The sequence below is a fragment of the Pelodiscus sinensis genome, chromosome 5, assembly GCF_049634645.1.
Source record: "Pelodiscus sinensis isolate JC-2024 chromosome 5, ASM4963464v1, whole genome shotgun sequence".
NCBI classification, from domain to species: domain Eukaryota; kingdom Metazoa; phylum Chordata; order Testudines; family Trionychidae; genus Pelodiscus; species Pelodiscus sinensis.
In genome coordinates, this window is record NC_134715.1 from 73,011,446 (window position 1) to 73,026,151 (window position 14,706).

The following is a 14,706-nucleotide window of genomic DNA, read 5'->3' on the forward strand; positions in this document are numbered from 1 at the left end:
CATTGAATGTGAAATTATTCAAATAATCTATGCAGACTTGTTTATCTTTTTACTCTTCAGTGGTTCTTTCTGTGAAATGATAACACAAATACTAAGATATAGGTAACATGCATTCATGCTTAGTCAATAAATATCAGCTACCAGTGTGAAATCTCTTCTGATAACGAAAAACAACAGAACAAAGAAGAAGTAGTTAGATTACAGGACAAGGAATCAGGTCTCCTGGATCCTATATCCAGACCTTCCCTGTCTTTCTTTGTGATATGAATATCTGTGTCTTAACCCACCTGCCACCTGGCTATAATGCTTATATATATATATCCAGGAGTTTTGTGAACTATAATAAATATCTTTAGAGAGTTTTGAGGTGCATGGAAGAAAGGTACTACATAAATATAAAATCTGAATCATAGAGCTTGAAGAGACCTCAGGAGGTTATCGAGTCCAGCTCCCTGCCCCAAGCAGGACCAATCCCAACTAAATCATCCCAGCCAGGGCTTTGAAACTTAAAAAAACTCTGTGGATGGAGATTCCACCACCTCCCTAGATAACCCATTCCAGTACTTCACCACCCTCCTCGAGAAATAGTTCTTCCTAATATCCAACCTAGACCTACCCACACTGTAACTTGAGACCATTGCTCCTTGGTCTCCCATCCATCACTACTGAGAACAGCCTCTCTCCATCCTCTGTGAAACATCCCTTCAGGAAGTTGAAGGCTCCTATCAAATCCCCCCTCACTCTTCTCTTCTGCAGACTAAATAAACCCAAATCTCTCCGCCTCTCCTCAAAGGTCATGTGTACCAGCCCCGTAATAATTTTGGTTGCCCTCCACTGAACCCTCTCCAATGCATCCATATCCTTTCTATACTGGGGGGCCCAGAACTGGACACAATACTCCAGATGTGGCCTCACCAGTACTGAATAAAGGGGAATAATCACTTCTCTAGATCTGCTCACAGTGGTCCTCCTAATGCAACCTAATATTCCATTTGCCTTCTTGGCTACAAGGGCACACTGTTGACTCATATCCAGCTTTTCATCTACTGCAATCCCCACTTTCTTTTTGGCTGAACTGCTACTTAGCCAGTCAGTCCCCATCCTGTAACAGTGCTTGGGATTCTTCCATGCCAAGTGCAGGACACTGCACTTGTCCTTGTTTAATTTCTTTTGACCCAATCCTCTAATCTTCCTAGGACACTCTCAACCCTATCCCTGCCCTCCATTTTATCTACCTCTCCCCCTATCTTAGTGTGATTTGCATACTTGCTAAGGGTGCAATCCATCCCCTCATTCAGGTCATTCATAAAGATGTTGAACAAAACTGTCCCTGAAACCAATCCTTGGGTCACTCCACTTGAAACTGACCGCCAACCTGACATCGAGCTGTTGATCACTAATCATTAGGCCTGACAATCTAGCCAGATTTCTATCTACCTTACAGTCCATTTATCCAATCCAGACTTCCTGAATTTGCTGGCAACAATATTGTGGTAGGCCATATCAAAAGATTTGCTAAAGTCAAGGTATATCACATCAACTGACTTCCCCATGTTGACAGAACCAGTTACCTCATCATAGAAGCTAATCAGATTGGTCAGGCATGACTTGCCCTTCATGAATCCATGTTGACTATTCCTGATCACTTTCCCCTCTTCCAAGTGCTTCCAAATGGATCCCTTGAGGATCCCCACCATGATTTTTCTGAGGACTGAGGTAAGGCTGAGTGGTCTGTAGTTCCCTGGATTATCCTTCTTCCTTTTTTTAAAGCTGGGCACTACATTTGCCTTTTTCTAATTATCCAGGATCTCTCCCGAGCTCCATGAGTTTTCACATCCCTTGCTAGCTGCAATTCCAATTGCTCTTTTGCCTTCCTGATAACTTCCCTGCGTTCTCAAGCAATATATTTATACTCCTCCCTAGTCATCTGTCCAAGTTTCCACTTCTTATAAGCTTCCTTTTTGTGTTTAATCTCACCATGATTTCCCCGGTAAGACAATTTGGTAACCGACCATATTTTCTTTTCTTACTGCAGATCGGGATGGTTTCTTCCTGTTCCTTTAATAATAGAATGCCTTCATTTTTGAGAAATGGCACTCAAAATTGATTAAATTGACTTGATACAAGTGATTTTTTTATATATTGGGCAATTAATTTTGCCTAGAGCAAGAATCAAACAATTTATATCCACTCTACTATGGTTTAGTCATTGATTGCAAAATGAGCTTCTCTTCCATTACAAATGTCACTTACAAAATATAAGGCAGTGTCATGAACCAGGAACCAATTAACCACTATAAATAAACATGTTGTAACTGCAAATTGTTGGGGATGCAGTTGACCTTTGTCAACCTCAAGAGAGAAACTTGAGGTCAGAAGTCTGGGTCCTGATGGTCCATACACATCTGATATTGCTTATCTTATCATACTCTATATATTTTTTATGGTCTCTGATATTGTGATATGCTTTCTATGCTCATTAGAAATTCTTAGTGAAAGTGAACAGCTTGGTAAAATGAAGTGTTTTCTCTATTATTTATTTTTTTTATAACTAAGATTTTTCACATTTGTTAGTCAGTGTATTATACCAAAGACTACCTCATTGGTTAACATTGTGAGAAATTGTAGTGGTCAATTGCAGAAGAACTTTGTACATGCTAGTTTGGGGTGGTGAGGCCTGCATTCTTTCCCTCCTTTCCCTTTTCCCTATATATGATGAGCCAGAAGCAAGTCTTTGGAAACATATGCCACTTAAGATAAGCATTGTTGCCAGTATAGCAAGAACAAGTATAAGATAATGGTAAATGGCAAGAACTCATAAGCAATTCTGTTTACCGTAACGTACTGATCACGTAAACAGGGCCAAAGAACAAGAAGATCCAGATCAGAACCAGATCGATAACTAACAGCTAAGCCCTACATCAGCACTAATGAATAAACTCTGGAAATTTCCAAATTGCCAAACAAGGCAGGAAAACTGTATTTAAGGCTGCCTCAGAGCCTAGCAAATCAGACTTCACCAATGGGCTTTGGGTACTGGCACCTCAGAAGCTGAGACAACCTCCCACTTCATCCGCAGCCTACCCATGGTCCCAGGCTTGCAGGAAGGAACAAAAGATATGCCGCTTCTTTGTTATATTGTTCTTCCATTTATGGGGCACAGCTGTTAGCTGTCAAGAAATAAACTACTTGTGTTTGATAGATACCTGTGTAGCGTCCTTCGTTCTTTGAGAGCCCAGTGTCAGACCTGAGACTTAATCTTGCCGACTACAGTAATAATAACATTAATACCTTTTTGTGTTTAATTAATATCTTTTGTGTTTATGGACTTATTTAATAGACCTTTTTTCAATGAAGTAATTGAGAATGGTTTTATCTTAAAGTGTGGTTTATTTTCTAGGGTATTTATATTTTAATGAAAAAGAAGTTACTAATTTCTAAACCTAGTTGAAAAATTACAAGCTTTACATATTTGACAGATTAAAAAAAGCTTTTTGCAAACCTTTTCATAAAAATGATTCTTTCATGCAATAATTAATATGGATGTTTATATTTTCCTCTAAGAAATATGTGAAGGGAGAGAAAATGGCATTATTAATATGATTAATAATATTTAAATCCCCCGCGGATTTCCCTATTCTGACTTACCTGCTTTGCATGACTATTCCGTTTTATGGGGCCATTTTAGACGTAGCCTAAATGTTTTAATATCAGAACAATTCCATGAAATTTCAGAGTTATTACATTTGTTGTAAGTGGTTTTGCTGTTTGGATGTAATTTATAGTTTTTGAAACTGAGTTGGGTTGATCTTTATGATTGGTCATGTAATTCAGCTGGTATTGGTTCTTTTGTTTCTCTTATTATCTGAAATATTCATGCTGTAGGATAGTTTCTAAGGATTATTTTTCAGTAATACCTATGGCCTGTATTATGCAAGAGATCAGAAGAGATGAAAACAATGGTCCCTTCTGGTCTTAAAATCTATTAACCTTCAGTAGACTAAAGAATAGAAGCCATTTTGTGTCATTTTCTCAAAGGGAGAAATTTCATTTGCTTTGCTATAATTTTTCATAGGTAGTAAAAAAATAATACCAATAGTAGCAGCAGGGGGGAAATCAGGGCTGCTCACAACTACAGATAGGAAGGAAGGCTATTTAACTAACTGCCCAGAAGGCATCTAGTCTATGAAGGAGGCAGTGTCACTACTTGGAAGCCTCCTTGAAGGTAGTTGATCTGGTGTTAAAGGGCTCACTAGGGAAGTGCCGTCTGTCAGGTGAAGAAAGGCCACATGTTACACCCACTATGTTCCTCCCTGCATTATAGCTATAACTAATTAGTTGATTTCAAATGGACTCAGAAGTTGAGGAACAGGTAGGAAAACAGGGTATGATTGCAAAAAATGAAATATAAAACATTTGAAAATATGCAGGAAATTTATATTGTACATAATATAATTTTATCCTGCTGTAATGATTTGAAACATTCACAATGGAAAAAAACATACATAAAGAATGAAACAGAATGTGTGAGAGCTTAAAATGCTTGCACAGAGATTAATATCCACTACAGATACAAATAAAGCTTTCTCTGGTTCACAGAGTAATATAAGCATCAGTACAAAGCCAAACCAACAGATGTATATGAATTGCAGGGTGAAAGGTGTTAACAAAAAGATTAATATTCCAAGAAAACTAGAGACTGAGGAAGGATTGTACCTATATGAGCTTTAATGTGGATTTTGTTAGTTAACACTTTTCATCTATCAGAGAAAAATTAAATCCCACATAATCACAAAAGCCTTTTTTTATGAATAGTAATAACATGGAATTTGAATCTTTTCCATTTCTTTGAATAGAACTGCCAAGTTTTAAACCAGTGTTTAAAACATTCTGATATCTGTTCATGCTGGCCAGACAGATGGCTCCTTTATTCTTGTATATTATAGTGGTGGTAACAATACAACAATCCTGGTTTTGGTTTTCCTCCCAACATGACCTATACTCAAAAATCAGCTGTCGTGTTGTAGCCTTTGACTTTTTATATTTCTGAGAATATTCTTGAGAAAGTGTTTGAACTTGCAGTATAAACCTTCATGGAATTTGTAAAATCCTTTAATAAAGTATCTAATGTCACATAGGTAATTCATTTTGGATTTTAGGTACAATTTTTCTGTTCCTGTGTTTAATACATAAAATAGAAGGGAATTGAGGTGAAACTCCTGGCCCCTTTTGAAGTCGGAGCTAAAATGCTCATTGATTTCAGCAGGGACAAAGTTTCACTCCAGTTTTCCAGTTCTATATCAGATTTAACCAAAATTTCACCAGAATGGCTGCTCCCAGAAGAGTTTGATCAATTGACAGTGAAATCCTGTGAGACCAGCACATGCCATTTAGCATCACTAAATTTGAATTGCATTGGAATACTATCTGCTTTCTTTCTTTCTAGATTACAGCCTATAAGCCAGTGAATGCATTCCCAGAGTCATCTGAGAAGTACTTTAGAAGCCCTGAACTGATAATTCTGGAGATGTCAGTATAAAATCTACTCTATGTGTTATATGTTGGAGGAAATCCCTCAGGGTATGTTACACTTGCACCCTAGTTCGAACTAGGGATGCAAATGTAGGCATTCAAAATAGTCAATGAAGTGGGGATTTAAATATCTCATGCTTCATTAGCATGATCTCACCGGCGCATTACCTAATCAACAGCTGTTTTTAAAGTGAAAGTGCTCACCGGGACGTGTTAGTTCAAACCAGACCCCTTGGTTCAAATTAACATTACTCCTCATTTTTTGAGCAGATATCAGCCATGAACTCCAAAGGGGACTCTTGATCCATGGTGATGGATTCAGAGTGTGGCCAGAACACAAGTATTATAAAAAACACGACAATCAGAATATAGATAAACTTGAAAAAGATTAAAGAACATGACAACTCATGGAAGTAGAATATTAAGGCACTCATGCAAACTTAATTGTCCTGAACTGATGCCAGCACCTAATCTTCCCATCTTTATTCTTGTACTATTTAGGTTCTTATATGGAAAATTCCTTCTCAGGTGATGCATGCAGAAGTGATCTTTTATCTTGTGACTTGTCTTATTTATCAAATACTTTTTCTTACAGGTTGTTATTTTGTTATAGTACACACACACACACCCACCCCCCCCCACACACACATGCATCATAGCTAGCTGTTGGCTCATTGCTACATTGGCTATTTCTCACCCAACCCAAGAACTAGGCTGTATGCAAAACTTTCTTTTTGTGAGGGAATATTGTCTTTTACTTTTATACAAGGTTAGTAATTATTTATTATCACAATTTTACAAGAGATACACTGAGATACAGAACACTAAAGTGACTTATCCATGATTTCAGTGTCACAGTTCCAGTCCCAGGATAATGTTAGTGGATTTAAATGTGTCTTTAAAAAAACTATATGACAAAATGAAGAATTTAGACAAGGAAGAAAAGGAGCACTCACAAATCTTTTAACTCAATAATATTTCATACTCTGGTAATCTGAAATCAAATGTACTGTCTATTTCTCCTGTATTATTTTCATGAGAGCCAAGAATTTTATCATGTTTATTACAAAAAAGAGTGCCAGAGAGTCTTTTTATAATGTATTTCATGGTGTATAAGAACTTGAGTGTATTATTCTTTAGATTAGACCTATTAACCCAAATACATATCACAAAATTGTCTTGATATAACTGTAGACCTTGTGTAAATATTTTAAAGCATGTGGGGAGAAAAACACCTCAGTAGCCCAACAGTATGGCTACTGAGGAACTACACAAAAATGAGGAGGTTAGTTAAATAGAAATTAAAAGGTACAGTGACAAGTAAAATCTCTGCAAGCTGCATGGAAACTTTTCAAAGACACCATAATAGATGCCCAATTTAAATGTACAGTAGACTTCTGATAATCCGGCACCCTTGGGACCCAGGTGGTGCCGGATTATCAGAAATGCCGGACTATCAGGAGGTACTCTGGCAGGGGCGGGTCTCGTCGGAGGGGAAGCGGGGGAGGAGGCGGAGGTGTGCCAAACCCTCCCTCCTGCTGCAGGGAGGCAGAGCCTGCGAGCGGTGGAAGAGGAGAGGTGGTGTCAGGCAGGCAGCTGCATTCAGGACGTTCTGGTCAGTTACAGTTACTGCGTGTCGGCTGTGAATCCAGCCGGAGTGACTGTAACTGACCAGAATGCGGCTAACGTCCTGAATGTGGCTGCTTTGGCACACCCTGTCCCCCTCCTGCTCCCCCTCCCCCTCTCTTCCACCAACCACTACCTTCCCCTGCCCCCCCCCCCCCGGCAGTAGAGAGGAAAGTTACATTAACTGCGTGTCGGCTGTGGATCCAGCCGCCGTTAATCAATTACTCTAACAAGTTGAAGCAGCTGCCGGAGCACTTCTGGGTTGCAGTTGGTGCCGGACCATCAGGCGTACCAGACCACTGGATGCCTTACCACCGGAGTTTTACTGTATATCCCAAATGTAAAAACAGTCAGGGTACATCTATACTTGCTCCCTAGTTCGAGCTAGGAATGCAAATGTAGCCGACCGAAATTGCTAATGAAGCAGGGATTTAAATATCCTGCACTTCATTAGCATAATCTCGCCCATGCGTTATTCCACTCAACAGCTGATTCAAACCAGGAAGTGCGCTCCGGGACGCATTAGTTCGAATTAAACCCCTTGGTTCGAACTAATGTTACTACAAAAAATGAGGAGTCTTTTTGATACATTGGGCCACAGGGCAACTGCCCTGTCTGCGGAGGCACATTCATGGTGAATCCTGAGGACACATCCCTGCTCTTGAAGAAATAACACAAGCTATTAAGAAAACAGAGAACAATAAGGCATCAGGGCCAGATTATGTCTACAAGTTTGAAGATGAAGAACTGGTAAACAAGTTTCACAAACTTCATATCTTTATACCTTGTATATGGAGAAAGCCCCAGAAGACTTGTGAAATGCAGACACTGTTACGGTCTATAAGGAAGGAGACAAGCTGGATTGTGTAAATTATTGAGGCATTGCCTTGTCATCATTAGCAGGGAAAATTCTTACTCATATCCTCTTAAACTGATTACTTCCACTTGCTGAGGAAATAGTCCTAGAATCTCAATGCAGTTTTATACCATCCATTGGAACAATTAACATGATCTTTGTTAGCTTACAAATCCAGGAAAAGTTTTGGGAGCAGAACCAGGACCTATACGTGGCCTTCATCAATTTGACAAAGAACTTTGAATGTATCTATCATGAAGCCCTGTGAATGGTGCTGGCCAGATTTGACTGTCCTGTTAAATTTATTCAGGACCTAAGACTTTTTCATGATCAGATGACTGCCATGGTTTTCTCTAATGGGCTTGAGATAGAACTTTTCATCATCAAAACTGGGGTGAAGTAAGGATGCATTATTGCCTCAACTCTGTTTTCCATCTATCAACACCCCAAGGAAGTTGACATCCAATACAGAATGGATGGACTGCTCTTTAATCTTTGACATTAACAATCAAAGTCCAAAGTCTTCAGGACATCAATTACTGATTTTCAGTTTGCTTATGACTGTCATCCTCATGCACACTGAGAATGACCTTCTGTACGTATTGGATTTCCTCACATAACCTTACCAAAAGCGGCAGACTTTTACTGGACAGTGAAAAACTGAAGTGCTCTATCAGTCTGCTTCTGGCCTTCCACATGACCCACCACAAATCACCATTGAGGTCAGAGTTTGGAGACTGCTGAGCACTTTTGCTGCCTCAGTTGTCTATTATCTCAAATCACAAAAATTGACTGTGAAAGTTCTTCCTTTGGGAAATTGTTCCAGTGCGTTTTCATGTCCTCTGGCAGAACAGCAAGATCCAGATCTGCAAGACAATTGTTCCTACAGTCCTTTATTGATACAAAACCTAGGTGACCGATGGACAGTAGTGCAAGAGTCTGAAGCAGTACCACCCATGATTGATGCTTCTGAAAGATCCTCTGTGTCAAGTGGCAAGATTTCTGCACTATTGCAAGTATCCTCATTGAAGCCAGTGTCAGCAGTAATCATCCTCAGGCACTAACTTTGCTGGGCTGGACATTGTGTGGATACCAGACTTTTGCCTCCCAAAACGAGTTGTCTACTCTAAGCTCATCCATGGTCAGAGATCCCATTGTAAACAGAGAAAAGCTACACAGATACACTGAAAGCATATTAAGAAAGCTGATGTGCAAATCACAATCTGGAAGGAGCAAGCCACCATCTCACCCCAGTGGCATCATATCCTCCATCAAGCAGTGGGCTGCTTCAAGGAGACATTCCCAAAGCTGAAGAGAGAGAGAGAGAGAGAGAGAGAGAGAGAGAGAGAGAGTGAGAGAAGAAAGAAAAAAGACAGAACTTTCTCCCAGTGGGCTAGGTGGCCTGCCACAAAATGTCTGTATCTGATATAGTTTCTAATCAGAATGATTCAATCTATGGTGTATAATTTTTAAGATTAACAATAGCACTACTATCTTTATGATTTTTGTAGCAAAATGAGAAATGTGACCCAATATTATATAATCTTTTTGGACAGTTCTGAATAGTAGTCTTGGTTACTTGTCTGTATAGAATCTGCATACTCTGGAATATTTGTTACTATTCCCACAAAAATAATGGCAGGTTTTTGTCTAGGTGCCTGATAGCCTGAAAGCAGAAATCTGAGGAAATGTTCAGAATCTATGCTAACTCCTTATGTATGAGCTGGTATAATCAATATACCTTACTGGAGTCAATGATGCTACAGTAATATATACTAGCTGATTATCTGGTTCTATACATTTGTATTAAAGTAGTGATTAGTAATGGGCTGTTTATGCACTGAAACAAAGCTGAGCTGTGTATTCAACTTACAAACTGTTTTTATCCATACTTTTAAAATGACTGAACAGGTTTCAAGTGTATCACAACAGCACAATAGAATTTTAAATTACAGGGCAGGTTGTGAAAAGCCAGGAATATGCAAAACATCATGCTAGTTTCTCATATCAGCTGTTTCCCTTTTCCTGACCTTTTCCCTACCAGCAAAATAACTACTGGGATATTGGAGCACCAAAGTTTTCATGTTGCCAAAGGGCATATGATTCTAAAATCAGATCAGACCTTGTGGCCCCCAGTTAGGTTGGCCATGAATCCCAAATTTGGTGAGACAGTCCCAAAATGAAAAGTTCAAGGCCTGATCCAAGGCAGAATGAGTTTGGAACAGCATTTGTCCCAAATTCTTTGTTGCACCACCCTGTGCCTTACTAAGTGTAAGGGGACTGTTACCCCTTACTAAAACTCTGTGGGAGTTTTTGGTTTGCCAGCTCACAGTATCTGAAGGGGAAGAGTTCATGAGACTGACTGACCCCAGAGACAATGGAAAGCAGCCAACACTCCGGCTCAGCCTGATTGACAGGTTGGACAGGCCAGTGAGGAAGGGGAGAGGCCAGGCCCCGTCCTCCCTGTGAGCTGGGATTGTTCTGGCTCTCTCTCTGAACAGACAAGCTGTGTTCAGAAGAGGTCCTGCAAAGACAGAGAGCTGAAATAGGAGTACAAGCTGTGTGAAGAAGTCCTGCAAAAACAGGGAGCTGAGAGACAGCCCTAGCAAAGCAAGCTGTGTGCTGAGGGGCAGTTTTTGCAGCAGCTGAGCTTGACACACACAGTTTAAGAGCGCAGACCCTGTGTTGAGCAGCAGACTGGCAGTGCTCAGAGCCAAAAGGAACAGAGAAGCAACACAAGGAGCTGGAACTGGCCAAGCAGCACAGCCTGCAGCTGGATGTGGTGAGCACCTGGGACCAGCAAAGTGTGGGGAAAGGCTCTGGACTGGGAGAGGGGTCTGGCCACTTCGAGCTTCAGACTGTGTGGTCACTACCAGAGCTAGAGTGTCCAGCCTGTAGCCCCCCTGCAGCATATCCAGGGCCTCTAAGAAAGAGAGTGTGGACTGTCCTTATACTCTGCAGGCTGCTGTTTTGATGTCCCTGTGCTACAGAGCCGGGCTGTGTGTTCTCATTTAACCATTCTCATTTTGTCTTATTCTTTTCTCTTTAATCAGTTGTTGTTTAATAAATTGTATTTGCTTTGAACCTTATGAAGTGATCACTGGGCCAAGAAGGCCTGCAGTGTAAAGAGAGCACCTCGGAGTGGGGACACCCTAACTCCTGCCCCTAGTGACTACAAGGTCAGGGATTAAGCCCCAGGAAACCTGGGCCCTGCCTTGTTGGGGTTTCAAGGGCTCTGCTACTCCGGAGAGTGGAGGGGGAGACCTCAGGATCAGGGAGCCGTGGGGTAAAGGAAGTGGGAGCGGGGACTCAGATCCTTTCGCTGGTTCATTTCACCGGGGTGTATAGAAGCCAGGAAAGTTCCCCACAATAGCGGGACCATTCCCCCGCTTACATAAGGCTTATGAGCAGCACCAGGCTCTTCCCAGTTGGGCTGTAGTCCCTCATGACATGAGGTCCCACCCTCTGCTCCTGCTCCTACCGCCTTCCCCCAAGGTTAGAAGCCCAAAGCTGGGCAATAGTAAGAGCCACAAAGGAGTATGGGACATTGTAGAGAGCCCTAGACCCTCCAGATGTCCTGGGGAGTGTCCCTCACAGCAACCCAGGCTCCCTGGGGGCCTCTCACAGTGGCTCGCTCTGGCTTCTGGTTAGGGGCAGTCCTTGGGTAGGAGAAGGCCTTGGAGTCAGAGAAGGAGGAGTAGCAGATGTGTCCTCATGGGAAGAGAAAGGAAAGAGGTATGGTCCCAGGGGAAGAGACAGGATAGGCAGAACCGCATAGGGGGTGAGAATCTTGCATATGTTTTGTTTTTGCCTTTGAAAAGGTGATATCCTACCCTCAGTACAGATACTAGTCATCCTTTTTACCTTTTCACAGATAGATTTGTTGTGAAGGTCCTTATAGAAAGCCAACCAATGATTAGTAGAAAATAACATATCTCTGGTTATGTGGAGTTGAAAAAACATAACAAAAACCCTTTGATCTCTTCTGCTCTTCTCCATGCTTCCCATTCTCTGGTGTGCAAAACTGAAATTCTGAAAATAACTGAAGTTGAAATCTGTTCATTGAAGAAGAAATGAAGTGAATGATTTACAGGTATAAAATATGCAGTGAATTGGAAGACATATGATGAAAGATAGAAACTTCAAACTGAAGTATCTCATAAAATTGCCTAATATTCCACACTCATAAGGCAAAAACATGCAAGACACTTCCACTTTTCCTGGAGGCTCAGGGGATGTGGCTAATAGGAATAAGTGGCCAAAGGTGGTGATTCAGAATGAAGTTTAATTAAAATCTAGTAAATACAAGAATGTGCTAACATTTTATATTTATCTTTCAATTGTGATAGCAGTAATTTCACTATACTAACACATTTTTACAGATTTCTCCCTTATTTACCATGAGATCAAAAGTCAGTGATTGAAAAGAAATTTACTTCAGGCTCAGAGAAGCTTCTTTTGAAACAGTGCAATAATATATCTCTTTCCCAAGAATAGGAGCTCCTCAGGAATTTAAACATGATAAACACTTTGTATTTTAGCAGTAGAGTAGCTGCATTTCAAGACAGTAAGTAATATTAAATCTTAAATATTTAAAATAAATGCTTTAAATGTTAACAGTGAAAAAAGCTAACAGACAATGAGCGATTTTAAATATTAAGTACATTCTTTCTGGACACTTGGTGTGAAGTATTAAAGATCTTTAGTTCAGTCCAGTACTTGAAAATATTACCTATGTTATCAGATATATATTTATGAAAAACTATTCAAGTTTCCCTGGTTAATCAGACTATTTGGGCTTCCTAATGTGAAGGAAGATAGAAACTGACTTATTGAATCAGACTCATGGACCATTTACTCTAGTGTCATCTGTCTGACAGTACTGAGTACTGGATCTATTAGAGGTAGGTTTGAAAACCCTCAATTTTAATATGTGTTTTAATCTGTCTGTCCCTCCAACATGTTTCAGCCTTGATCTGAAGAGGCAGTGCACTCATCATATCTGTTTGTTTATAAGTTATGCCAAGAGTAAAAAAAGGTGGAGATTTAATTATACTGCCTTTTCATCACAACCCAAAAGTCTGCCCAATTTTAAACATCCTTTAATTGTCCTTTTCAGATAATTATTTTTTGAAAGTTCTTGTTTCAAAAAGAACTTAAAGTTAACAATGTCCTTGAATATTATGCTTAATATGGGCCTTTGGGGGTTATTAGCCATCTAGTTAAAGATCAGAAAAATTATCATGTGAGTGAAGAGACTATTTGATTGGACAAATAGCAAATATTCAACCATTGGCTGACAGCAAATGATTTGACAGCAGTACAAAAGTTGAAAAGGGTTAACATAAACTGTTCACCAACTGACTTTGAATAACAAGTGCATTTATGAATATTAAATATTTCATGCAATTCATGAACAGAAAAATTATTAATGTCAATTTTTGTTGTTGTGAATTGACATTCTGCACTAGTTCTGATGCACCTTTTTTAGAAAAAACTGTTTATCATTTTGGAAAAGGAAAGTATTTCTTCTGTAAACAGAATTAACACCAGACTCCAGCTCTCCATAGTTAAAGGAATGTTTGCTAGCTTTTCTGTTGTGGTGTCTTGTTCTAGATTCTAGATTCAGGTACATTTATATTTCATTTGACTTTCACTTGCTTATTTTGGCAGATTGAAAAATGTTGCCAGTAGCAAAGAGTTTCATTAAGAAATACCTGGATGCTACCAGCTGATAATCATAAATAACAGGAGCCATATAATTCTGACCTTATCAGGCAACTCTGGACATATGTCTTCCCACCAATTGTACTTGCTACTTTTAATCTGATATATTTGATATTAATGTTTATGATATCTACTGGAAAGGGGCAAAAATGTCTTTGAAATAGTTAACATCAGAGAAAAAAATAAAAGCATGTTTAAACTAGATACCAAATATTTAGATGTTAGCAAGATCATGCAGTGTATCAATTACCATCTCATTTGTTATGCTTAAACATTTTACAAGCTATTGATATCCTTTTTCTCTAGCAGCAAATCCTAATGTTCATGTTAGAAACGTAGTCATTGAGATGGAGGGATTCAGTTACAGTACAAGGAAATGGACTGAGCACAGCTCTTTAAGGAGACTGAAAACCATGTTAGAAGTAGAAACAGCTTGTATATGAGGTGTACACTTACAATGGTGTTCTTTTAGAATCAGTTTTTTACTTTACTTGAAAATTTTGGAATTTTAATAATAGAAACCATTACCACAGGTGGGACTTTAAAAATATTTTAAAACAAGCAATAACAATGCAATGTGTATCCTTACATTTTATAAGTGCTTGTGTTAAACATACTGCAACCAAAGCAAACTGCAAATTCTAATTTTTGACTGATCTGTTTTGTGGGGAAAATAAATATCCAACCAATAAAATCCAACCAAATAAATATCCAACCATAGCATTGGTTTACACTGCTATGCAGGCTGCCTGATACGGATTTCTGTGTCACAAGGGCAGGTCACTGGTCTAAGCTGCATAGGAGTCATGATTAAAAAGTGTATACTTTACTCTCGTCCCCAGGTGTTGCCCAACAGCTCCCCTTTATGGCTAAATGCAAGAAGGGTTTTCTGAGCTGTAGTTTACTTTTCTTTCTTAATGGTGATGGGTTTTGTTCTCTTGAGTACTTGAGCTGCACTTATAGAG

At 39.6% G+C, this 14,706-nt stretch overlaps 1 protein-coding gene across 2 annotated transcripts in view; it reads left to right on the plus strand.

The window, feature by feature from the left end:
* Window positions 1-14,706, plus strand: part of TENM3 (teneurin transmembrane protein 3) — a 2,294,790-nt gene that overhangs the window by 325,156 nt on the left and 1,954,928 nt on the right. The gene's annotated exons all lie outside the window — the stretch shown is intronic.